This window comes from Berghia stephanieae, chromosome 5 (genome assembly GCF_034508935.2).
Source record: "Berghia stephanieae isolate SIO BIC M18660-M18661 chromosome 5, UCSD_Bste_1.3, whole genome shotgun sequence".
Classification (NCBI taxonomy): Eukaryota; Metazoa; Mollusca; class Gastropoda; order Nudibranchia; family Aeolidiidae; genus Berghia; species Berghia stephanieae.
Genome location: NC_088364.1, coordinates 61,221,688 through 61,249,635, shown reverse-complemented (window position 1 = coordinate 61,249,635; position 27,948 = coordinate 61,221,688). Strand labels below are relative to the sequence as shown.

General features: G+C 36.0%; 2 protein-coding genes across 5 annotated transcripts in view; one reads left to right on the top strand and one right to left on the bottom strand.

Moving 5' to 3' along the window:
• LOC144973358 (short-chain dehydrogenase/reductase family 42E member 1-like) overlaps positions 1–27,948 on the bottom strand; it is a 255,897-nt gene that overhangs the window by 34,348 nt on the left and 193,601 nt on the right. The gene's annotated exons all lie outside the window — the stretch shown is intronic.
• Positions 27,176–27,948, top strand: part of LOC144973357 (uncharacterized) — a 439,718-nt gene continuing 438,945 nt past the window's right edge. The window contains exon 1 of the mRNA XM_078915684.1: positions 27,176–27,697. The gene's annotated coding sequence lies outside the window, so the exon portion shown is untranslated. The remainder of the gene's footprint in view (positions 27,698–27,948) is intronic.

Here is a 27,948-nt window from a genome sequence, read left to right as displayed (position 1 = left end):
ATCGCCCGGAGCCAAACGCTCGTTCTAAAGGAATTGATTGTTCCAGGACACAGCCACCATTATAATATTATATTAGAACATGCCAAGCATTCGAATCAATCAGCCCGTTGACTTCGTTAACTTATAGATAGAATGCGCTTGGCTATGAAGCTCACAACAATGCCATCCGGAAGTATAACGGCCAACACACAAAACTGTGTGTAACCTTGAACGTTTATAGTCTGTTTAAGTTTAGTGAGAATTACTCATAAACGCCGATGGCAAAAAAAAAAAAATAAATAAATAAAAAGTACAATAATAAAATACTATGAATAAAGAAAAGAGCCGCAAGACATACCCATACCAAGCTCGAAAAAAAAACAAAAAAAAAACACACACACAAAAAAAAAAAAAAAACCAAACAAAAACGGCAGAGTAGGTCGAGCGGCGTTTCTCTTTATTCTTAGTATTTTGTCCGTGCCCGACATCTTTATCCGGAGGACGGCAGTGCCGGGTCGTCGGAGTAAGTCTCCGGTTTGAGTTAGCCCTAAGAGTTTTCAATTTTCACTCTATTTTGACACAGTAAATTGCATTGCCACACTTGGCCACACCATGTATTGATGCTTTGCACTTAGCCAAAATACTTACACCATCGGCCATCACGATATAACGTCACAACACACAAAATTGGGTAACCTTGAACATTTATTGATGCTAAGCGTTTAATTAATAAACTCAGAACATCCATCAGCCGGATATAACGCACCAACACAAAAAACTAGATGTATCCTAAAACGTTCATAGTCTGATTAATACAATTAATTGAAACTACTCATTAAAATGGCTGGCTAAAAACAAAAACAAAGAGCTAAGTAACGTCAACCTCGCTTTTCTTTGTTAAAATTATGAGAATAGGCTTCAACAGTCGTGACGTCACTTCCCTCGTAATAGTAGTTTAGTAACTGGTTCTAAACTATCCGAACATGTTTTGACTTTTATACATTCTGATCATATGACATGTGAAAAAGTTCTAGCCAGCATGAAGAATAAAAAGTACCGATTTTTTTTTTGGTTTAGAACCAAGCTGCTCGTTGCTGGGCGGACATGACATCAGACTATTGAATCCTATTATGAGTATCGCTCGAGGTATGTGGGGATGATTGTCACGGTTAACAGGCATGCACTGAAGTCAGACATGTTCCTAGACGATACCGGTAATCGATGCAACTCCAAGTATTGATATTTACCAATATCGCAAGACATAACGTGACAAATACTGAAATCATGTTTTGTTTGTTTAACACATTTCCAATCTGAACAATGAACGGACGTTTATGTAAATACCAAGAGACTCCAGGCCGTTGTCGTTGTCATGATTGTCACGGGTAACAGGCATGCACTGAAGTTGGCCATGTTCCTAGACGATACCAGCAATCGATGCAACTCCGAGTATTGATATTTACAAATATCGCACGACATGATGTGACAAATACTGAAATCATGTTTTGTTTGTATAACGTATTTCAACAATGAATGGGCGTTTAAATAAATCCCAAGATACTCCAGGCCGTTGTCGTGAAAGCATTGAACAAAAATAAAGTTTGTATTTTTGTACAAACAATGATCGACGTGTACATATTCGCAGGTCTGATAACCCAATTCCTTATGGGCGCATTGTTGTTATAGAAATCTCAACAACAAAAAATATCGCAAAATATTGTCCATTACAACAATGTTAAACTAGGTCCATAAGTGGGTTCGGATATCAGACTTGCATATATCTACACGTCGACAATGATGGATATGGAAAATATGGGTTCAAAATCCTCCTGAACCAACAACAACAACAAAAATCAGTTAAACCGAAAATACTACCTATAAAATCCATGTTATAGACGGGGGGAAATTTTTGGCACATCCAGACAGTCGGGTAAACCGATGGCGGAACGTTGACGTATACATAGAATGAAGTTGACGTCACTCAGGTTTTTGGTATTGTTTTTTTTGTTTTTTTTTTTCCATCCAGTTTTATGAGTAATTCTCAATAAACTATATTAACTCACTCAATCCTAGACATTTTTGCTACTTTTCAAAATTGGAAAAATTGTACTTAAAAATGAGCATGTGTATAGATAGTTTTATTCAACTACCATTAACATGCAAAAAACTACAAAACATTAGCTTTGCTACTACGCCTATGATTTGTCTCATAAAAATGGAATAGATAGGCATGGGGTAAAAGTAACCCGGGTAAACTACGGATATAGTCGGTGTTAGGGTTGAGTGAGTTAACCAGACTATAAACGTTTAAGGCTATACATAGTTTTGTGTGTTGGTCCGTTATACTTGGCAATGTTGTGAGTTTCTAAGCCAAGCGCACAGCATCTATACAGACCTCCTTGCTTGAAAAGTTAGAAATTCGTAATTTTTAGATTGTAGTCGCTATAGAAAACTATAATTTACTCAACCAAACATTAAACAACACTCCAAAATCCTTAAAATTACGTAGTCTGGCATCAACTTTCATTTCCAATAAGTTATAATGACTTAGAAATGCTCGTAAGGTTCTTGCGTTGGAACCAAAATTTCGTAATTCCACGTTTTTTTTTTCTAATAGTAGGCAGCTCTGCAAATATGCAACACGGAGCGTTTGAGATCAAATCCTTTTAGACAATCTCAACATCCTGAAGGACCTTCAAAAGCGAGGTTCATTTATGCTTCACACCTCTGTTGTGTAATTGTAGCACGTCTGACCGGTTATCAGGAGGTATGAGGTTCGAGTCCTCAGTCGAGACGGGCTTCTAATTTCGGAAGCTTTTTTTCTTTCTTTCATTTTTCTTTCTGTTTTGTCTGGCACTGTATTATGCACACCTTTTATAGATTTTCAACTACAAACCAACCCACACATTTTCACCAAGAAAGTGGTACTGTAATAGCGATGTGTCTCGGGTTTCATTGGGGGTTAATCAACAATTAATTACGTATAGATAGAACGAAGGACGTCACTCAGGTCTTTGTTATTGTTTTTTTTGCCATCCACGTTTATGAGTAATTCTCACTAAACTGTATTATTCAGACTATAAAAGTCCATGGTTACACATACTTTTGTGTGTTGGTCCGTTATATTTCCGGATGGCAATGTTGTGAGCTTCTTAGGGCTAACCCACACTGGAAAGTGGTACTGTAATGGCAATGTGTCTCGGGCTTCATTAGGGGTTAATCAACAATTAATAACGTATAACTTCCATGATATTTGAGCCAACCAGCAGGGGTTATACTGGACATGGGGAATAGTCAAAAATTAGTCCCGAGTCCACACCAGACAGCCAGGCGGTATGATGCTGTGAGTTATTTTATTGTCATTACTCACTCTATGGATGCTTTGCGCTTAGATAAAAAGATCATAACATCCGACAGCCGGATATAGATAGTGTGCACTTGGCTAAGAAACTCACAACACTGCCATCCGGAAATATTAGAACAGACTAACATACAAAACTATGTGTTATCTTGGTCGATTATAGTCTGGTTAATACAGTTCAGTGAGAATTACTCATAAAATGGCTGTTATGGTCTTCTATTTATAGATAGTATGCGCTTGGCCAAGGAGTTTACAACATTGCCATCCTGAAGTATAACGGACCAACACACAAAACTCTGTGTAACCATGAACTTTTATAGTCTGGTTAATACAGTCTAGTGAGAATTACTCATAAACGCGGATGGCAAAAAACAATAACAAAGACCTGAGTGACGTCATCTTCGAACTATCTATAAGGATCAAAATTGTACTCACATAGCTTTATTTATTGCTTTAATCGCAGAGGGAATGAAAATTTATATTTATTGTTCTCCATTTTGTCTCTAATTATCGTCTAATTCATATTTTAAAGAATGTGTCTAGTCATTGAGGATTTCAAATGTTTTTCTCTCAACAGCTCTTATTATGATGTTTTGTTCAATACTCTTCAGTTACTTTAGAGCATCATGATGATGGCGGTGCTAGTGATGATGATGAGGATGATAGTAAATATGATGATAATGAAGACGATGGCAAAGATGATGATAATGCTAATGATGAAAATAATAATGATGATGATGAAAGCAAATGAATATATTGAATGAAAAAAAAAATAATGATCATAATGAATGAGATGCCCCCATCTCCCAACATTCCATTAATTAATTACAATAATGGACAATTAATTAGTATTTATTATATACAAAGACACGTCTCCAACTCCACACATCTTCTACGTACCGCGACCAAGGCTAACAGTGTGTGTGTGTGTGTGTGTGTGTGTGTGTGTGTGTGTGTGTGTGTGTGTGTGCCCTGACCGCTACCAAAGAGAAACCCTGCCAAAAACGCAGTTTTTCATTTGGCCGGAAAACTTTTAATTCATATGGGATGGATTTAAAATGACTCCCGATTTGTCAAACATTTCTTAAACCCGAGACCGGGGTTTGATATTTAGCGGGTTGAATTTTAGTAAAATTTTAAAAAATGTGGCATTTTTTTGAGGCGCTTGACATGGAAAATTGGGTTTGGTATTCTGGCATTTTCTTTTGGATTTGTTTTGCATTCTTTTTTTTTTCTTCTTTTGGTTTGTTTATTTTTGGTTGTTGTTTCTATCACTTGATTTTAACTGTTTTATAAATAATAAATTAACATTAATCTAATAAAATATATAATATTTTACCTTTAAACTGGCAAGACGAGGTGAAATTTATTAAATCAAAACACAAACTGCAGCGAAGTGGAAAAAAAAAGAGATTTATTTTTACTTTCAAGAGCATTTCAGCAGGGAAACAAAACATAATGATGCTATAGAAGTTTGGCATCTTTTATCCAACGTTTGGCAATTTTTTGTGACTTGCATGGGAATTTTTGTTTTGTTTTCAAAAATTAATCAGACAACCCTGACCCTGACTTGGCATTCTGGGGTTTAAGAATTTTTGACAGGATAGAGGCCATTTTAACCCTCTCCTTACCAACTATAGGAAAATCGTCACATTTTTATTCAAATTTATTTTGTACATCATAAAATTTAATGGAAACGAACAGTGTGTTGTAGAGCATGTTTTGCTGAAGAAATTATGTATCGCTAGAATTTTACTGCTATTGCGTCAGAGTGATAAAAAATCTATTCTTGTGCTAGATGGGTGTGAACTTTTGGGGAAAATCCTGAAAATGGCTGGTAAGGAGAGAGATAATCGATTGATATAGATAGTATACGCTAGGCTAAGAAGCTCACAACATTGCCATCCGGAAGTATAACGGACCAACACAGAAAACTATGTGTAACCTTGAACGCTTATAGTCTGGTTAATACAATTTTGTGAGAATTACTCGGATGGCAAAAAAACAAGAACAAAGACCTGAGTGACGTTAACTTTGTACTATATAGATGGACTGATGGATAGATAAATATATATTTAGATAGATAGGAGGTCAGCGTTTTCTGGCCAAAGTGAAAAATTGGATTTTCGGCCAAAAATAATATTTAAAAATAGCAGATAAGCGCCCCTGTCGCCATTCCGTCGACGATTGTGACAAGCAATTTTCATTTGGCATTCATTACGCTTTCCACCCGCTGTCGTGCAGTCAATTATTCATGCCTTTTTTGTTTTTGTCAGTTCTTTGATGGGACGAACACTGTAATAGTATTGTTAATGTATTGTAATGTTGAAATTTGATCTGCCTGATATTAATCTTTTGACAGGGCGTCAAATTGGTCTCACTTCATAATTTGTCATCATCCGTTTTTTTAGGAGGGTGAGATTGTCGTTTGTCATGATGGATAGCCGATCATTAACACTAATTTGATATTGCAGGGGGTGGTGTGGGGGGGGGGGTAGGGAGAGAAAGAGAGAGAGAGAGAGAGAGAGAGAGAGAGAGAGAGAGAAAGGGAGAGAGAGAGAGAGAGAGAGAGAGGGAGAGAGAGAAGAAAAAAAAAGAGAGAGAGAGAGAGAAGAGAGAGAGAAAAAAAACAAAGAGAGAGAGATAGAGAGAGAGAGTGAGATAGAGAGAGAGAGAGAGAGAGAGAGAGAGAGAGAGAGAGAGAGAAAGAGAGAGAGATTAACTATAGATGGGTAGATGCCTGGATGGTTGGATGGATGCATGGATAGACATATAGATGAACAGATGGATGGATAAATAGATATTTAGATATTTAGATAGATGGATGTATGGATAAATGCACGGAGGGATGGATAGATGGATAGATATATTGATGGACAGGTGGATGGATAAATAGATATTTAGATAGATGGATGTATGTATGGATAGATGCACGGAAGAATGGAATGATGGATAGATATATAGATGGACAGATGGATGGATAAATAGATATTTAGATATTTGGATAGATGGATGTATGGATAGAAGCATGGAGGGATGGATGGATAGATAGATATATAGATTGACAGATGGATGGGTAAATATATGTTTGTACGGATAGCGGACGAATGGATGAATGGATGGATTGATAGATTGCACGGATGGACAGTTGTATGGAGGGCTGGATGGATGGATGGAATCATGAATGGACGGATGGATGGATATATATATTATATTGAGATGGATAGTGAACGAATGGATGGATGGATGGATGGATATATAGATAGACATACGGATGGATAAATATATATTTAGATAGATAGCATAGGAACGGGTAGATGGATGGATGGATGATTGGATGGAAGCTTGAATGGAGGGACGGATAGATATATAGATAGACAGATGGACGGATAGATAGAGAGATATTGAGATGGATAGTGAACGAATGGACAGATGGACGGATGGACATATGGATGGATAAATAGATATTTAGATAGATAGCATAGGAACGGGTGGATGGATGGATGGATGATTGGATGGAAGCATGAATGGATGGACGGATATATAGAGAGATATCGAGATGGATAGCAGGAGGAATGAACGACAAATGAGTCTAGAACGATCTCAAATCGGCTGAGAAAGATGGAAGAGATTGTCAAAGATCCGGAAGGGAGACGAGTGAGAATTACGTCATTAAGTGGGCGTGGCGGAAACGACAGGGAGGGGAGACGGGAGGCAACTCGAAGCAACAGGTCAATAGGCTTATTAACGTTGCTAATGTCAACAGATAAATAGAAGAAGAAAAAAAAAGATCGTAGTGAATTGATAATTTGAAGAGGTTCGGTTGGTTCAATTTGGGGAGGAGAACGGAATAATGTTAATGATATTAAGGAAAGTTAGCAAAACCGAAAACAAAACTGAAATAATAATAATATAATAATAATAATAATAATAATAATAATAATAATAATAATAATAATAATAATAATAATAATAATAATAATAACAATAATAATAATAATAATAATAATAATAATAATAATAATAATAATAATAATAATAATAATATAATAATAATAATAATAATAATAATAACTAGGTCATGCTCTATGCGCTTCACGGTTACAAGAATGACAATCTAAAATATCACTAGCATACACACCCACACCCACCCACCCACCCACCCACACACACACACACACACACACACACACACACACACACACACACACGGTTAGTTCTTAATCAAAAGAAGAAAAAACGAAAGAAAAAAAACAAAAAACAAAACATCTTTATCAAACACATATGAAACATTGACAGAGACTTAAAAAATATGTTTTTTGTAAAAAAAAGTAATGTTTTAGTTTTGATTTAAAAGCATCGACACTTGACGCTTCACGAATAGCCCTGGGAGAGTCTTTCCATATTTGAGGACCAAGTGTTGACAACGATCCCCCACCATATAGATAGAATGCACTTGGCCAAGGAGTTCACAACATTGCCATCCGGAAGTATAACGGACCAACACACAAACTCTGTGTAACCATGAACGTTTATAGGCTGGTTAATACAGTTTAGTGAGAACAACTCACAAACGCGAATGGCTAAAATAATAACAAAGGCCTGAGTGACGTCATCTTCGAACTATCTATAGATAGAATGCGCTTGGCCAAGGAGTTCACAACATTGCCATCCGGAAGTATAACGGACCAACACACAAAATCTGTGTAACCATGAACTTTTATAGTCTCGTTAATACAGTTTAGTGAGAACAACTCACAAGCGCGGATGGCAAAAACCCTAACAAAGGCCTGAGTGACGTCATCTTCGAACTATCTATATAAACATGAACAATATTATAATGTATACGTTGATTTAAAGTAAAACGTGCTCTGAATGTTTAACTCACTCAATCCTACAGGTCTTTGCTATTTTTCAAAATTGGAAAAAAAAATATATTAAAAATAAGCTTGTACATAGACAGTTTTATTCAACTATCATTAATATGTAAAAACTAAAAACATAAGCTTTGATACTACGCTTATAATTTGTCTCAGAAAAAAATGTAATAAATAGGCATGGGGTAAAAGTAACCCGGGTAAGTTACGGATATAGTCGGTGTTGGGTTGAGTGAGTTAAAAAAAAAATATCTGAAATATCTTGTTGTACGTGCTATATTATGTTGCTGTTGGCTTGGGACCCCTTGTAAAACGCATTCAACACATTATGTGGATGTTTTGATATCTATAAATCCTCACGTAAAAAAAAAATACAAACTAAAAACAAACCCAACAAACATAATAAAATAAAAAATATTAAATACGTCTATAAAATGATCCTTTTATATTATACTTTCTATGCATGTAAACAATGCGAGCGTTAGAAAGAACGAGCAAATTACGTCGCTAAGTGTGTTTACGTTCAGGACAATTTCTTTCATTTTCCCGTCTGGAAAACGCTACACACTCAACAAAGTGTGTGCAATAAAATGGGCATTCATTTGGTTTGTGTGTGTTAGCTAACTCGGTCAATAACAACTGATGAAGAAAGAATTATCGGCTGAACAAGAAAGATAGAGGGATTCTGTGTTCATTCTCGAATTTTCTTCATTATTTTCATTCAAACAAACGATTTATTCGCTCGTGACAGGATTATTCCGTACTTTGAAAAAACACATTAAAAATTTTTTTGGCCAGAAAACTCGTCCTTCAAATATCCATCGATTAAAACGACTCTCATCTTGTCAAAAACTCGCAAATCTGGGCCTTCGCGAATGCCCAGGTTTGAGAGTTTTTGACAAGATGAGAGTCGTTTTAATCGTTGGATATTTGAAGGACGAGTTTTCTGGCCAAAATTTTAAAAACATATTTTATATGTCTTAGAATACAGCAGTATAAGCCTAAGTCAGAAAACATTTATTGCTATAATGAGTTATCATTATTATTAATTAGACGGCATTATTATGGAGTAGTTACAATGTTTTAGTACCTACAGGGAGCTGCTGATTCGAGAGAATAGCTGCAGACCTTTTTAAAAAGTAAATAATTATTTTCATTTTGGTCAGAAAGTAATTGCTTCATCATATCTTATGTAGCAATGAATTATGACGGCTCAAATATTAAGATGATTCAAGTTTGAAAGTTTATAAAAAACTTAGGATTCGACGTTGACAGATCGATATGAAATGAACCAAAATTTGAGTAAAATGAAAAAAAAGGGCGTTTTGTCAATTCATGCCATATAAATATGCCAATAAAACAATCAGTCTTTTCTTATTGACTCGATTCACTATATCTAACTACAAACCCATCAATCTATCCCTATCCCCATCAATTTTTCTCCATATCTATCTCTATCTTTCTATCCATCCATCCATCATTCTATCTCTCCATCCACCAACCCATCTATCTATTTATCAGGATACCTATTTACCCATCTATCAGTCTTTCTATCAGTCCACCCTGTAATGTTTGAGACAATTTGAGCATCAACAGTTTATATTCAGCCTTCAACCTACTCACTCATGGCCTACCAAATTAAAACCCAGTCTGTACACCTTCCTCTCTCTCCCCTCCCCCCACCCTCTTTTCCCCTGTCCAATTAAGGCTGTAATCACATAACAGCAACATCCAGACAGCCGTCGAATTGTTTCAGAAAACAGGCCGACAAACCCAATATCCCTTGTCTAAATATTATTCCTCTTGGCCGTCACAACTAGATACCCGGCAATTAATTTCTTCTTATTGTAGCATCTTGTAGCATCGGAAAGCAGATAGAATATAGAAAGATACAATTAAAGGGATGGGGCGGGGGGGGGGGGGGGGGGGGGGGGGGGGGGGGGAGAGTAAACATTATTGCCTTTGAGAATTCTATAATACCAGTGTGTCGTTTTTATGTATTTGTCTATTTATATTCACTGCTATATTGTATGGTTAAATCATCAAGATTAATAACAACCACTGCTACTATTTTTGTTGCTTCTACTGCTGCTACTACCACTACAACAAATACTACTACTACTACTACTACTACTACTACTACTACTACTACTACTACTACTACTACTACTACTACTAATATTACTACTACTACTACTACTACTACTACTACTACTACTACTACTACTACTACTACTACTACTACTACCACCATCACCACCACCACCACCACCACTACTACTACTACTACTACTACTACTACTACTACTACTACTACTACTACTACTACTACTACTACTACTACTACTACTACTACTACTACTATTTGTTTTTCTTGACTCTATATGAATCCTTGATTTGGCTATGAATTATTATTGTTGTTATTATTTTTTTCACTTAAAATTGATATTTATATTGTAACGTGCCCAGAGCTTGTGTTTACACGAGAATGAGCGCTATATAAATGTGTATTTTTATTATTACTACTACTACTACTACTACTTCTACCAACTCTACTACTACACCTTAAATGTTGATTTAGCTTCAAAATCCAATGTCCCAACCAACTCTATCGTCTTTTCCCCGTCCACGAGTGGCATTAAAGCTAAAACCGAAGACAATGAAAATCCCTTGACCATATTATACAGTACTCACAGGATTCCAGCACGCTGAATTCCATCACGCTATGCAATACATACTGGAACTGGATGACCGAATGTATAGATAGTTCGAAAGATGACGTAACTCAGGTCTTTGTTATTGTTTTTTGCCATCCGCGTTTATGAGTAATGCTCACTGAACTGTATTAACCCGACTATAAACGTTCATGGATACACACAGTTTTGTGTGTTGGTCCGTTATACTTCCCGATGGCAATGTTATGAGCTTCTTAGCCAAGCGCATACTATCTATTGGCACCTCTAATGGGGCAGCGTGGCTCAGCGGTACAGCTTTGCTTCGTACCCGAAGAAAGGTACCGAGTTCGATCACCCGCCGTTGCGCTGTGTGGCCTTGAGCATGTCACCTCGCCCTAGCTCAATTTGCGGCGCTACACAGCGGCTGACGCCTGCTAGGTTATTTTAGTATTCCCTTGGAATAGACCCTAAAGACAAATTTCTCCATATGGGGATGAATAAAGGGAATTATAATTATGCTTATATTTTATTAACATCGGATTTTGGCACCCTCGGATTCTAGCACGATTCTTGGCTTCTCCCAAGAGCGTGCTATTATCCAGCGAGTACTGTATACAGACAAGGTAGTAACTATAAGAAGATTTGAGGGGGGGGGGAGGGGGGGGTTGGAGGAAAATTGGTGGGGAAATGAAGCAGGGGTAGACAGCAGCGGAAGGCTATGTCAGAAGTCTTTGGACGTTTACTGGAGGGCAGATTAACGAGGCTCTCTTAGACAGAGGACAACGAGGATAGGATAGCTACCATACAGATCTCAGAACGTTTACTGGAAGGATACATTATGAAAATAAAAAGATTTACTTTTTGAGATGAGCGGAGAACAGGTAAGATCGGAGAACATTGATACAAGGTCACTGGACGTTAACGGGAGAGGTAAATGAAACATACATCGAGTTTCTGAGACGATCCAGAAGATTAGAGAGTTGTGATATAAGTCTCATGCCGTTAACTGGAGAGGTAAATGAAATATACATTGACTTTATGAGACGATCCCGGAGACCAGGAAGGATTCGAGACTTGTGATACAAGTCTCATGACGTTAACTGGAGATAAAATGAAACAAACGTCTTTTGAGACGATCAGAGGACATAGAGAATTGGAGAGTCGTGATACAGGTCTTTCCGAAAAGAAAGAGAAAAAAAAAAAACAACAACAAACAGAATGGTATTGGGTGGACTGAATATAAGAAAGAACGTACTTCAGAAAGTTGGCGTACTGTGACCACATACGACGGCACAACAGTCTTCAAAAGTTAATACTTGAAGGAAAGATTAATGGGAAAAGAGGGAGAGGGAGACAACGAAAGAGCTGGTTGGGATATGTGAAAGAAATGACTGAGTAGTGTGATGAAGGACTGCTCGGAGATGGCGCTAGACAGACAATTGTGGAAGACCATGGCATCCAACTTCTATGGGAAGAAATCCCGGTAAGGTAAGGTGCAGCTATGTGGTCTTGTGGTAGGACACTCGCCATGATTGCCAATGTCTGCCACAGACCCAGCAGCACCACTTGATGGTGATGATGATGCGAGTCCGACATAACCTACAGTTGATCCCTGCTCTGATGTACATTTACAGTTTGACATAAATACCCACCAGGTGGCAACAACTCCATCTCCATCCACACACACACACACACACACACACACACACACACACACACACACACACACACACACAAATTATAAGATCAAACGAGGAATTCTATAATATATTATTCTCCGATTCTCGCATCTCGCCTGGTTAGCAAGAGAGAAAACAAATAACACTTTCTCCACATCAAAATTATCTCCCCTGCCAATTCCTGAAATTTATATATACAAATCCAGACACAATAAGCCATTCACTGCCTTTATATTTTGTCTGTAGTTTTGTGTTATATCTTGCACCTTCCTTGCCACAACACACAAGATATATTCTAAAAATAAAAGGAATCCAAGCATGTTTATTGTCATGGTTTCTCTCCCCTTACGGCCTGGTGTTGTCAACACAATTGCACTTTATAAATGTAATTCATTATTATTCATTATTATTATTATTATTATTATTATTATTATTATTATTATTATTATTATTATTATTATTATTATTATTATTATTATTATTATTATTATTATTATTATTATTATTATTATTACCAGTATTATTATTACTGTTATTATCATTATTATTATTATTATTATTATTATTATTATTATTATTATTATTATTATTATTATTATTAGTATTATAATTAATATTATTATTACTATTATTATTATTATTATTATTATTATTATTATTTTATAATAATAATATAATAATAATAATTAATAATAATAATAATAATAATAATAATAATAATAATAATAATTATTATTATTTTTATTATTATTATAATAATAATTATTATTGTTATTATTATTGTAATTATTATTATTATTATCAACATCATCATCATACACACACACTTTATATATATAAAGAATTACGTTTAAATAAAACCCAAAAACCTCCAATCCAATCGTTAAAAGACATACATCGCATCTACTCGACAACCGTTCCCCTCTCTGTGACTTTCAACATGGAGACGAATTATTCATATTAATATTTGCATTCTATCTCTAACGCCGACCAGTTACACTCTTTTACATCATTTTGCGTTGGGTGAGTGAGAGAGTGAGTATTATTCATGAGTTAAGTGTTCACCCGAGTGAAGAATATTGGGTGATTATGTCGAAATATTATAATGATTCATGCTCATCAATGAGGGAGCGAGAGCTACATTCCGATTTTCGTCCCAACGAGACATCGATCACGAGATTTGCAACTGTCCAGCGATTGGATTTTCTTAATAATAAATATGAACACGTTGTTTTGTTTATGAACGTTGTAAACATATCAATGGGTTAAACTGAACAAAATGACCTATAGATAGTATGCGCTTGGCTAAGAAGCTCATAACATTGCCATCCGGAAGTATAACGGACCAACACACAAAACTGTGTGTATCCATGAACGTTTATAGTCGGGTTAGTACAGTTCAGTGAGCATTACTCATAAACACGGATGGCAAAAAACATCAACAAAGACCCGAGTGACGTCATCTTCGAACTATCTATAGATGGTATGAAGTATACGTCACTCAGGTCTTGGTTATTGGTTTTATTTTGCCATTCGCGTTTATGAGTAATTCTCACTAAACTGTATTAACCAGGCTATAGATAGAATGCGCTTGGCCAAGGAGTTCACAACATTGCCATCCGGAAGTATAACGGACGAACACACAAACTCTGTGTAACCATGAACTTTTATAGTTTGGTTAATACAGTTTAGTGAGAACAACTCACAAACGCGGATGGCAAAAACAATAACAAAGGCCTGAGTGACCTCATCTGCATACTATCTATAGATAGTATGCAGATGAGGTCACTCAGGCCTTTGTTATTGTTTTTGCCATCCGCGTTTGTGAGTTGTTCTCACTAAACTGTATTAACCAGACTATAAAAGTTCATGGTTACACAGAGTTTGTGTGTTGGTCCGTTATACTTCCGGATGGCAATGTTGTGAACTCCTTGGCCAACCGCATTCTATCAATACGTCACTCAGGTCTGGGTTATTGGTTTTATTTTGCCATTCGCGTTTATGAGTAATTCTCACTAAACTGTATTAACCAGGGGTCTGATACATGGAGCGGGACTACGACGATAGTCCTAGACTAAATCCGTTGTCTCAGACTAAAAGGCGTTGTAAGATATTCATGAAGCCGGACTACTCGAAGTCTTAGACTAAACGAGGGACTAAACGGGTGTGAAATTTACACCCGCGATTTAGCAGGTGTAAATATCGTAGTCTGAGACTAAATTTCAAAATCATAATATGTCCTCTACGCTGGGGGAAGTAATTGTACAGCGATTAGAACAAGAATACCCAACAGTTTTTGATTTTATATTTATTTTTATTTATTTATTTATTTATTTTTTGGTTTTGTTTATTTTCTTTTCTTTACTTTTCTCGAAGATTCGACAATCGCACATACACTCCTCATCTTGCCCATTCAAAACACTCTGCAGCGACTCCTCCTCCCCCCCCCCCCCCCCCCCCCCCCCCCCAACACACAGTTTCATAGTAACTTCCTCTCTCCTCCTCCTCCTCCTCCTCATGCACTGCTATACTATATACTATACTACTACTATACTATACACTACTACTACTACGTTGGCTGCTACTTTCACTATTATCATTACTCCTACTACTACTACACTACTACTACACTACTACTACTTCTACTATACTACTACTACTACTACTACTACTACTACTACTACTACTACTACTACTACAACAACAGCTACAACAACAGCTACTACTACTACTACTACTACTACTACTACTACTACTACTACTACTACTACTACTACTACTACTTCTACTACTACTACTACTACTACTAATACTACTACTTCTACTACTACTACTACTTCTACTACTACTACTACTACTACTACTACTACTACTACTACTACTACTGCTACTACTACTACTAATACTACTATTACAACTACTACCATTACTACTACTACTTACTACTACTACTACTACTACTACTACTACTACTACTACTACTACTACTACTCTTACTACTACTACTACTTCTACTACTACTACTACTACTACTACTACTACTACTACTACTACTACTACTACTACTACTACTACTACTACTACTACTACTACTATTACATTTCTTTTATGTCTTTTATCGTCCATTATTTTCTAGAAATTTCACGTCTCTCACTGGCCTTATCATTTCTATCACACCGCGCTAACGATTCGTTCACACTCCAACCATCGTTGAGTACAGACGATGCAATTTATACTGCATTTCATCTTATTTGTTTTCAACGTTTATTTGTTTATTGTTGTGCCGACGAAGGGTTTATACCCGAAACGCCCATTGTCTGTATTGTTTCACCAATTCCTCTCCATCATCACTCTTTCGTTAGTATTTTCGGGACCCCATGCTTCAGGCAGCGCCCACCGCTCTCTACTTAGAACAATGCTACACCGTGGATAAGAATCATTTAAGTGCCATCGTTATTTATATTTACTAAAAACATTACACACACACACATTCTCAAACAATTTTTACACCCCTAAACTTGTCTCACACTATTTTTATTTGTGGGGAAAAACAACAACAAAACAAACCAAAAAAAACCGATCAAAACAAACACGAAGAAGAAATAGATATGATTTCTGTGCCACTCCGTATGACGCATGCGCAGCTGGAAAAGTAACACATTTCTATGACGTGTTGTGGTACGTTTCCGAGGAATCCCAGTTAAAAATAGATTGACCTCTGTAGTCTGAGACTTCGCAAGCGTAGTCAGAGACTTGATAGTCAGGGACGAAGTCTGACTCCATGAATAGCTAACTTTCCGTAGTCTCTGACTTCCCAAAGTCTTAGACTACAAAGTCTCAGACTTTGCTATAGTCTGAGACTACCATAGTCCCGCTCCATGTATCAGACCCCAGGCTATAAACGATAATGATTACACATAGTTTTGTACATTTTGTACATAGTTGGTACATTATACTTCCGGGTGGCAATGTTGTGAGCTTCTTAGCCAACCGCATACTATCTATAGATCCGGAAATATAACGGACCAACAAACAAACTATGTGTAATCTTGATCGTTCATAGTCTGGATAATACAGTTTAGTGAGAATTACTCATGAAGATGGGTGGCAAAAAAAAACAACAAAACCTAGGTGATGTCACCTTTTTTTTTTTTGTTTGTTTGTTGCTTTAGGTCTCTTCCAACACAAATGAGGTTATATGAGAGATCGCTGAAACAAAAAAACAAGCAATCTAACAAAAATAGTACAAATGTCAATCAAAATCATAACCTAAAGATATCATAAGCTAAATTATAAATAACCAAGAACAAACAGGCAGAGGATTTACATGAAAAAAAATATCCCCGTCAAAAATACAATCACAAACCAAAGAAGCAGGATAGGCTAGTAAAGAGAAGAAGAAACGACATCACTATCGGATCGTACACCCATGCGAACATCATAGGTATATGATTCAAGGGTGATGCTCCCATCCAACCACCCGCGATGTCACCTTTATTCCATCTATAGATAATGATAATGATAATGATAATAATAATAATAATAATGATAATAATAATAATAATAATAATAATAATGATGATGATGATGATGATGATAATAATAATAATACTTATAATAATGATAATAATAACAATAATAATAATCATCATCATCATCATCTTTTTTATTATTATCATTATGATGATGATGATGATGCATCATCATCATCATCATCATCATCATCATCATCATCATCATCATCATCATCACAGAGTCTTCTCCAAGGACTCAACTATTCGCCGATCAGGCCTCGAACCGAGCAACCTTCCGATCCCAAGACCAGATAGCCAAACTCAAAATCAGAATAAAACAAAAGAAAAAAACAACAACTAAAAAACAAAAAACAAACAAACAAACAAACCAAACCCCAAACAAACATCGGATTAGAAAACGCGATAAACGTGTATCGCCATTGGATTGGCTCTCGCTGCGTCCTTCACAGGCATCATGCCGCGTGCCATCCCAGTGATCAAATTATTCAGATTGGGTACGGATCTCTTCAAACCTCGGACCGCCCGGCCCAGATAACACGACTCGAGTCGAATTAGGACTTCATTGACATCTCACACGGGGCATTTGCACGAGGCGATCAAACGATTAATGCAGTTTAATTATTTGTGTTTGCGCAGCTTGTGCAACTCGTGCAGGCCCAGCACAGCATCATGCCACAAGTCGAAATCCCATTAACTCGCAATATTATCCACGTTTTCAAATTCGATTACCAGGCGTGGAGTGAATAATGGAAGGTATCGTGATGCAAGGGGTGGGCAGAAATCGGTAGGAGTTGGAATCGATACCAACAGCGGTTCGGTAATAGCTGAAATTACCGAGATCCGACCGCAAATCGTAGCCCTGGTTAACTTATAGCCTGATATTAGGACTACGTATTGTGACGTCTTTTTTTTTTTATTTAGGTTAGTGAGTTGTCGTTAGTAGTGGTTAAGGAAGCAAAATTAATGATACCATTGGTCGGGTCAAATCGGGTCGGAGTTTTCGGTTCCCAGTTTTAAAAAGACCCGGAATCCATCGACTCCACCAGGATCAATGGAGTGCCCGGCACAATGAATGGCTCGGGTAGATTTAGAGATAACACTTGAGTTGAAGCATTTATGAAGAGACCCGGTTACGCAGAAATAAATGAACGATGATTTCAAATGATTTTAGACACTATAAAATGGGCTGTCTGTCGGCGGTAACCAAATCCCATTCTGTTCAAAGGGCCATCATGCGTCGTGTCTAAATCAATCACATAAACATCAGCTATTTAACTCTCTCATTACCGGCCATTTTCAAGAATTTTCCAAAACTGTAACGAAAAACATATTTTATTTTCACTTAAACACATCAAATTCATGCTATTCATATTTTGGTTTCGGCAAAACGAGCTCTTTTGTAATTATAATAAACATTTTTCCTCAAATGTTGTGTGATGTACAAAAGAAATCAGAGTAAGAAAAAAATGTTGGTTGTATCGTAACGAATGTGACGATCTTCCTATGGTTGGTAAGGAGAGGCTTAATTTATGATTTATTTACTCTGCTTAAAATAAAAAGAAAATTGATGACCCCAAAATATCCTACGAATTGGAAACGAAACGAGAAACGAAATTGAATTCCATGTAATAAACAAATCGTATTTTATGTCCTTTTCCTCCATGAACATAACAACATACGACCGTTGTTGTGAACAGGTTTGAACTCAACGTTTCATAAGTTATATCTTTTATTTGAAAAATCCTGCCCATTTTAAACCCTCTCCTTACCAGCCATTTTCAGGATTTTCCCCAAAACTTCATAACCAACTACCACAAAATTTTATCACTCAAACACAATAGCAGTAAGTTCTTGCGAGACATAATTTCTTTAGCAAAACATGCTCTACAACACACTTTTCATTTTCCTTCAAATTTTATGATGTACAAAAGAAAGTTGAATAAGGAAAATGTTGGTTGTATCGTAACGAATGTGACGATTTTCCTATAGTTGGTAAGGAGGGTGTTAAACTTCTCTTGTCCCGATAATAGACGATTATTTATATAGGGCGATATCCACTAAACATGTTCAAAGTAGCGCTTTACATGGGGTCCCTAAACAACAACAGCAACACTTACCATGTGAATTTTCCTTTCTTTTTTTTTTTTGCTTTTATTATTATTATTATTATTATTATTATTATTATTATTATTATTATTATTATTATTATTATTATTCTTTTTATTTTTATTTTTGGGTCTTTGTTTTGTTTTGTTTTCTATAAAAGATAATGGAAACGCATCGTAGTACTCATGGTATAATGCTACAGTAACATCGGGTTTTCCCGAAAATGAAAGGCGAATAACAACACATATTATTACCATATCAACCTAATTTCACTTATTAAAATTGTTTCCATCGAAATAAGTCCTCCCAAAAAAAGGGAATTTGTAAAGGACGAGGGGGATTAAGTTATAAAGGGCTTTAGAATTCAATAAACGTTGAAAAGTTGAAAAATACCCCCCCCCCTCACCCCTCCAATTCCACTCCTCAGATAAATGGGGCGATTATGAACAAATCTCTTCCCCACAAATAAAATGAATTAATATAATGTTCAACCAGTATGAACATTCTCAAGCTAAACCGCAACAAGGACAACTCACGTGCCTTGCCCAGGGATTAAAGGCCATTTATTTTCGTGTAATCCTGGCTGCCCGTGGGATGATAAAAAACCCACATAATCTACGTTTTAACCACAATCGATATTTTCAAAATAAAAGAAACCCAAGTTATATTGGGCGAATGCGTTTATCATAAATTATTCCCCTTAGTTGTGTCCAACACATTGAATACTTTTAACAAAACGGCTAAAACCAAACACTATTTTTGGGAGGTTCGATGGTTTCTACGAGTTATATATATATATATATATATATATATATATATATATATATATATATATATTATATATATATATATATATATATATATTGGTGGGTACTTGTAGGGACGAGAGTGCTCGATAATGTTGGTTAGAGCATATACACAATAAGTAGGGACACTCACAATTTTCTGTCGATACAATCGTTTCAATGGGTTTCCATATCGTCAGTCGACAATAGATCCATAGTGTACTTTTCAATTGAATTCGATGAAGCAACATCGGAAATTGACCTCAATGAGGATTTGGATTTATCAGGTTTCACTGGGATCCGAATGCAAGAATTCTATCATAAGTTTATTATTGACACATAGTCACCATTATATCCGCTTGTTCACTACTGTACTGTTTAAGACTTTTAATATTCTTTGCCAATATTTATATAATTTATTTACTTGGTATTCCTTTTATATATTACCGAATTGTGTTGTGATACAGAATTATAAGTTCCATAAAAGGATTAATAAAGTATATCATATCATATCTTATCTTGAGAAAAGGCATCGATTACCCAGGCGTAAGCCGCAGCTCAATGCCACAAGGTGAGGAGTGGGAGGAGGGTAGGTTTCTTACTCAAGGAATAAACAAAGTGGGGCTTGCTGCCAACAAAGCCTTCTTTTGTCTTCTAATCAAAGCGTTATCAAACCGCTTCCTTTCGTGATGTTGTCAACACTACTTTTTCGTTACCGTCGTCATCATCATCATCATCATCATCAAAATCGTCACCAAAACGAGTAAGAATGATCGTACCCCAAAGAGAACGAGTTCGACCACTCGCAACGCTGCACTGCGGCCGACGCCTGGATTATTTCAGTCTTCCCTTGAAAGAGATCCTAGGAAAAGTTTCCCCTTAGGGATGAAATAAAGGGAATATTTATATATTATTATTATTATTATTTTATTATTATTATTATTTTATTATTATTATTATTATTATTATTATTATTATTATTATTATTATTATTATTATTATTATTACTTATTTATACAGAAGGCAATAAATCATTACTGCTTTTATCCGTCAATAAAATTCCAAATTGTTAGATCTAATCATGGATAAGAGTTGCTGTTTTAGGAGATTTAAAGCAAGTGGTAATCGGATTGTAACCCACGCATGTCTTCACATACGAGTAGGTCCTTCATTAATATACAGTGCTGGGTCTTTATAATGTTGATGATGATGATGGCCACGTGAAAATAGATTTAGATTTTAGATAGAGTGCTGGAAATTTATAATGTTGATGATGACGGCCATGTGAAAATAGATTTAGATTTTAGCTTTTCTAAAGCGCAATATCCACTAAACGTGCTCTAAGAGCTTTACAAGGAGTTCGTAGCTAACACTTAATATATGGCGCCTATAAGCCGATATTAAAAATTTTATTCGAACAGGGCCATCATATTTTTATACGGCCAGGTACTCATTTTACACCTAAGTACGGTGAGAGAATGTGACTAAAGAACCTTTTCCAAGAAGTCAACTATGCGCCACGCCTCAGAACGGGACTCGAACCGAGGATAGTTCCGATCCGAAGGCGAGTATCATACCACTAAACCACAAAGCCGCACGTGAAATGGGTGAGGAAATAAAAAAAGCTTTGGATAAAATAGGCATAGATAGTATGCGCTTGGCTAAGTAGCTCACAGCATTGCCACCCGGAAGTATAACGAACGGACACACAAAACTATGTGTATCCTTGAACGTTTATAGTCTGGTTAATACAGTTAACCGAGAATTACTCATAAACGGGGATGGCAAAAAAAAACACACACAAAAAAAAAACAACAATTACAAAGACATGAGTGACGTCAACTTCAAACTATCTATATGAGGCTATGCCAAAAGGTCAATATTTTTTTTGAAACTAAGGAAAATATTCAGTTGAATAATGAAAAATAAACCAAGAGCTAACTTCAATAGAAAAGTAGAAATATTCTCTAAAAAGTTCAAAACTGTGTGGACAGAGAATCAACATTGTCCATACATTTTCGAAACGTAAAAATGCTATAACTACCGTAATTTTGATGCTACGTAGATTAGAACGCCAGTTTTTGATTTATTTTTCAATATAATGTAATCCAAAGAAACCGATGAAAACGAAGTATTTTCTTAGTTTATCCAAATAACTAAGTATCTATTGTATTTTTTCTGTGGCGAACGTTACAAACCAAGTTTATATATATATATATATATATATATATATATATATATATATATATATATATATATATATATATATATATATATAATATAGGGAGCTCTATTTTAAACGTCACTTTAGCTCTTATATTAATGTTAGCTGTATTTTATGACATTAATGAACATATTGTATATGATTATTTATCATCCATATTAAATTATTATATTCATTAAATATATATATATATATATATATATATATATATATATATATATATTATATATATATATATATATATATATATATATTATATAATAATCTATTATATATATATATTATATAATATTATATGTATATATTATACACCATACACTACAAGAAATTCCCTAACAGTAATTAATAGCCATTGAGTTATTGGCAAGCGATGTCAATGTTACATAAGCGTCCGGGGTGTATAATTCTGAAGGATAATAACATTGGGCGTGGGGGCCTCCTTGGCCGGGCCGTATTGACAAGGTTGTTCTCATTCAAACCAATCTAATTGGCCACTTTCTGAAGACGTACGCAATCTTCACTGATTGAATTGCATCTCTCCTAGTCTCTTCCCGGTGGCTAAAATGAGTTATCTCTCTATTCTCTCTCTCTCTCTCTCTCTCTCTCTCTCTCTCTCTCTCTGTGTGTCTCTCTCTTATATTTCTATATCTCTGTCAATCTATCTATCTATCCATTTATTATCTATCTGTCAATCTATCTATCTATCTATTTATCTATCTATCTATCAATCAATCTATCTATCTATCTCTCACTCCCATATCTCTATCTATATTTCTATCTATCTATCGTTATACCTATCTCTGTACCCCTCGATCTACCTTCTATCTATCTATCTATCTATCTATCTATCTATCTATCTATATATATATATATATATATATATATATAATATATATATAATATATATATATATCCCCTCGATCTATCTATCTATCGATTTACCTATCTGTCTGTCTATCATTCAATCTATTTCTATCCATCTATCAATCATTTTCTATCTACTAACTACCTACTACCTACCTGCATACCTATCTATCTATCTATCTATCTATCTATCTATTTCTATCTATCTATCTATCTGTCTATTTAATTCCAATCTATTTATTTATCTTCTATCTCCAATGGTATTCCTGCGACTGTACAAAACCGTTTCCAACAACTACCCAGTATGTATTTTAGTTCAAGATTGATTTTTTGTTTGGTGTGTCCCACATACCATATTACAGCTATCGGACAAAATGGTGGAGTTAATGTGTTTGGTTATTTGCATTTTGACATTTTACGGCGTTTACTACAATGAAGTGAATACTTAACAGCCAGAAAGAAACCGTGGATTGGTAAAAATATTGAAGAAAAAAAAATTCTAATCCGATAGAACGATTGACGCCAATCAGTTTTTGTTATTGTTTTTAGTCCGGCGTTTTTATGAGTAGTTCTCACTAAATTGTAATAATCAGATTATAGAGTGTATGCACCTGGCTAAGAAGTTCACAACATTGCCATCCGGAAGTAAAACTGGCCAACACACAAAACTGTGTGTAACCTTGAAGGTTTATAGTCTGGTTAATAATACAGTTTAGTGAGAAGTACTTATAAACGCGGATGACAAAAAACAATAACAAAGACATGAGTGACGTCATCTTCGAACTATCTATAAATGTTTAAAAGTTACACATTATTTTGTTTGTTGGTACCTTATATCCGACTTGCGAATGTTATGAGTTTTCAAACTAAACGCATCAGTAATAAAACCGACTTTTCCCCAAAACAAAAGTGTTATAATATGACTTATAAATGACCATCAGACGACCATGATGAGCAGCATAATACATTAACATGGAAATGGAACACACCCAAGGGAGGAAGGATATTGTCTTTTCTGTAGGTATAATATCAAGATTCATAGACACATAGGCCCGTTTGATGGACAGGAAGGTGTGGGGTTCGAGTCTCTGACCCGTGTAACGACTCCGGATTGGTCTCTTGGGGACGACAATTAAAACGAAAGATATTTATCAAGTTAATGGAGATTGAGGTCTGAGGTCTGAGGCGTGAGGCTTGAGGTCTGAGGCTTGAAGTCTGAGGTTTGAGGTCTGAGGTTTGAGGTCTGAGGTTTGAGGTCTGAGGCCTGAGGTTGAGATATGGTTTGAGGTTGAGTCTGAGGCTTGAGGTCAGAGGCCTGAGGTCTGAGGTTTAAGGTCTGAGGTTTAAGGTCTGAGGTTTAAGGCCTGAGGTCTGAGGTTTGAGGTATGAGTCAGAGGTTTGAGGTCTGAGGCTTGAGGTATGAGGTCAGAGGTTTGGGTATGAGGTCAGATGTTTGAGGTCTGAGGCTTGAGGTCAGAGATCTGGGTCTGAGGCTTGAGATCAGAGGCCTGAGGTCGGAGGCTTGAGGTCAGAGATCTGGGGTCTGAGGCTTGAGATCAGAGGCTGAGGCTGGTTAAGGTCTGAGGTCAGAGGTCTGAGGCTTGAGGCTTAGGTCTGAGGTTTGAGGTATGAGGTCAGAGGTTTGAGGTATGAGGTCAGAGTTTGAGGTCTGAGGTCAGAGGTTTGAGGTCTGAGCTTGAGGTCAGAGATCTGGGTCTGAGGTTTAAGTCTGAGGTCTGATTGAAAATCGAAACAATCGCTGGCATGATTACAGTCCTGGTTGCTGGTGATATAAATTTAGAAATTGCGGCTATGTGGTCTAGTGGTATGACACTCGCTTACGGATCGGAAAGTCCGGGTTCGACCTTCGCTCGGCGCATAGTTGATATCCTCGGAAAAGCTCTTTACTCCATTCTTCACCGTATTATTATTATCATCATCATCATCATCATCATCACCATTATTATTATTATTATTATTATTATTATTATATTATTATTATATTATTATTATTATTATTATTATTATATATTATTATCATTATCATTATCATTATATTATTATTATTATTATTATTATATATTATTATATTTATTATATATTATTATTATTATATTATTATTATTATTATTATTATTATTATTATTATTTTATTATTATATTATTATTATTATTATTATTATTATATATATCAATTAATTATTATCAAAATGCACCTCCGTGTGATTTTGACTGTACAACATACAATGAAAGCATAGACTACCCATTAATTCAACATTTCATTTCATTTGTTTCGACGTCATCGGATATGAATTAATTCCATAATGATAAAAAACAAAAAACAAAACAAACAAACATTGCACATAACAATAATACGACAGACTCCAGAAAACCAAAGCACATGAAAGCGAGGCGAGGTATTTATTTATTTGTGAGCTTTGTTCACGGTAGGATAGATAAGATCTAAACAATCACGGGAAATCCGAATGGAGAGATGCATATCTGACGAAATCAAAGCATGGAAAGGCATAGTCTTGATACATCAAATGCATAACAAGCCCTTTACCGAGAGGGATAAAGTAGAACTGTATGCATAATAAATGTACTGTAATATATAATAATTACACCGATATTAACAAGGGTATCAATAACTTTCGTACCTACTCTGAAAATAACACGAAATTTTGGCACGAAAAATTCATCCTTATTATATATAGATTGATTTAAATAACGTCATCATATCTAAATAACGTCAACTTTCAAACCTGGGACTTCAAGAGAAGTCTTCAAAGGAAATTTCAGGTTTGAGTATTTTTTTTTTTTTGGACAAAATGAGAGTCATTTTAATCGATCGATATAATTTGAAGGATGATTTTTCTGGCTCAAATTTTAGAAACGTGTTTTATTATTTTGACAGAGTTAGTAGGCTACACCAGAACAGAACTGCCGTTGTTTTTAAAAACACAGTATTTGCAATGGTAACCAATAAATAGGTTAGAGACGATCTTATTTTAGGGAACGCGGAAAGCTCATACGGTAGAGTCAGGCTCTTCCCGGCCAGGCGGAGTTGTCGTACCAGTAAGGTCGCGGGTTCGAACCCCTATCGCCGCCAGAAAATTTATATTCTCTATTGTCTTCTGGCACATTCCTACTCACTTCATATCTTGTTGTAACCAAATAGTACAAACTTCATATCTTGTTGTAACCAAATAGTACAAACTGTGTTCTTTAATAAAACGGCAGAGTATGTCAGTGAAGCTTTGTCGTTGTTTGGTATACAAGGCAAAAAGGCAGAGAGCTTTCTGTCATGATTCACGACGGTTGAAACCCCTATCCACCAATATCAAGGAATGATCGAGAGGCTTACAAGTTTTGAAACAATCAAAGTGATGATTTAGGGACGTTATCATCATCATTATTATCTCAACATCAACATCCTCGTCATCGTCGTCGTCAACATCGTCATCATCATCATCACCATCATCGTCATCATCCTTGTCATCGTCATCATCATCCGTATCCTCCTCCTCCTCTTCATCATCATCATCATCATCATCATCATTATCATCCTCCTCCTCCTCCTCATCATCATCATCCTCTTCCTTCTCATCAACATCCTGGTCCTCACCGCCTTCAACATCACCATCACCACCATCAACAACACCAACACAAACCTATTTATCCAATGCTCATTATCCATACCAACGACAGCCATTTGTTATCAAAAACAATAAACATCGTATCATCGTCGCGAGCACTACCCATCCATCCACACACTCACACTCATACACGACGCATACTGCATGCGCCTTCAATCCGCTCCTCTTACGGCATTTGTGAAAGAAATGCCGAGAATTCTACTGGACTCAACCAAAAAAAAAAAAACACGAATTAAAAATTTTGGCCAGAAAACTCGTCCTTCAAATATCGATAGATCAAACTGACCCCCATCTTGTCAAAAACCCAAAAACCCAAGGCGTAAATAAAGTCCCAGGTTTGATAGTTTTTGACTAGAGGAGGGTGAATTTTATGGATTGATATATGAAGGACGAATTTTCTGTTCAAAACTTTAAATACGTGTTTTTGCCAGAGTTCGACAGAATTCACAAGAAAAACAAACCGAAAACCACGAATGCAAGGGAAATAACCGACTCCGATTCTACTTCCTCCCAATCCAGGAACGACTACTCTATCTAGAACTCTCACAAAATGGAAGCTGGAGTAGAGAAAGGGGCACGGCAGTGAATTCTATGATGCGATTGGAAGGAAAAAGAGAGAGAGGAGAGTGAGGGTGAGTAGATTGGTGTTGTTGCGCGTGCGCTCAAAGTTCTCGGAATTGGATTGTAAGTGAGCGCTGTGATTAAAAAATAAAAAGTTCAAAATAATAATATTGTGAATGTTGTTCGCTATATATAAGTATAAGTGATCGGTTCTGGTTTTGTGCTTTGCTATTCTCCTCCTATGTTATCGGTAAAATAAGTGAGTATTTTTTGTTTTGTTTTAAATTTTCATTTAATCATTCATTTGTGAATTGAGAATTAATTCATTGGAAAGCTGTGGAGTGGAGTAAACAGAATTTGTGTTTCATTTTCTTTCGGATAGCTTTGTGCGGGTAAGTTTAATTGTTATTATTCCATCCCCCCGCCCCTTTATTACCCCAATATATCCCCCCCCCCCCACTCCATCCTCTACTTGCCTCCTTCTCAGACATCATCCTCTTCCTCCTCAAGATGCATAATTTCCACCCTCTTCCCCAATGCATTTTCACAACCTCCTTCCCCAACCCCATTCACCAGCTTATAAGATGTGCGGCTATAATGTGGTCTTGTGGTGTGGCAATCGCTTTCGGATTGGAAGGTCCTG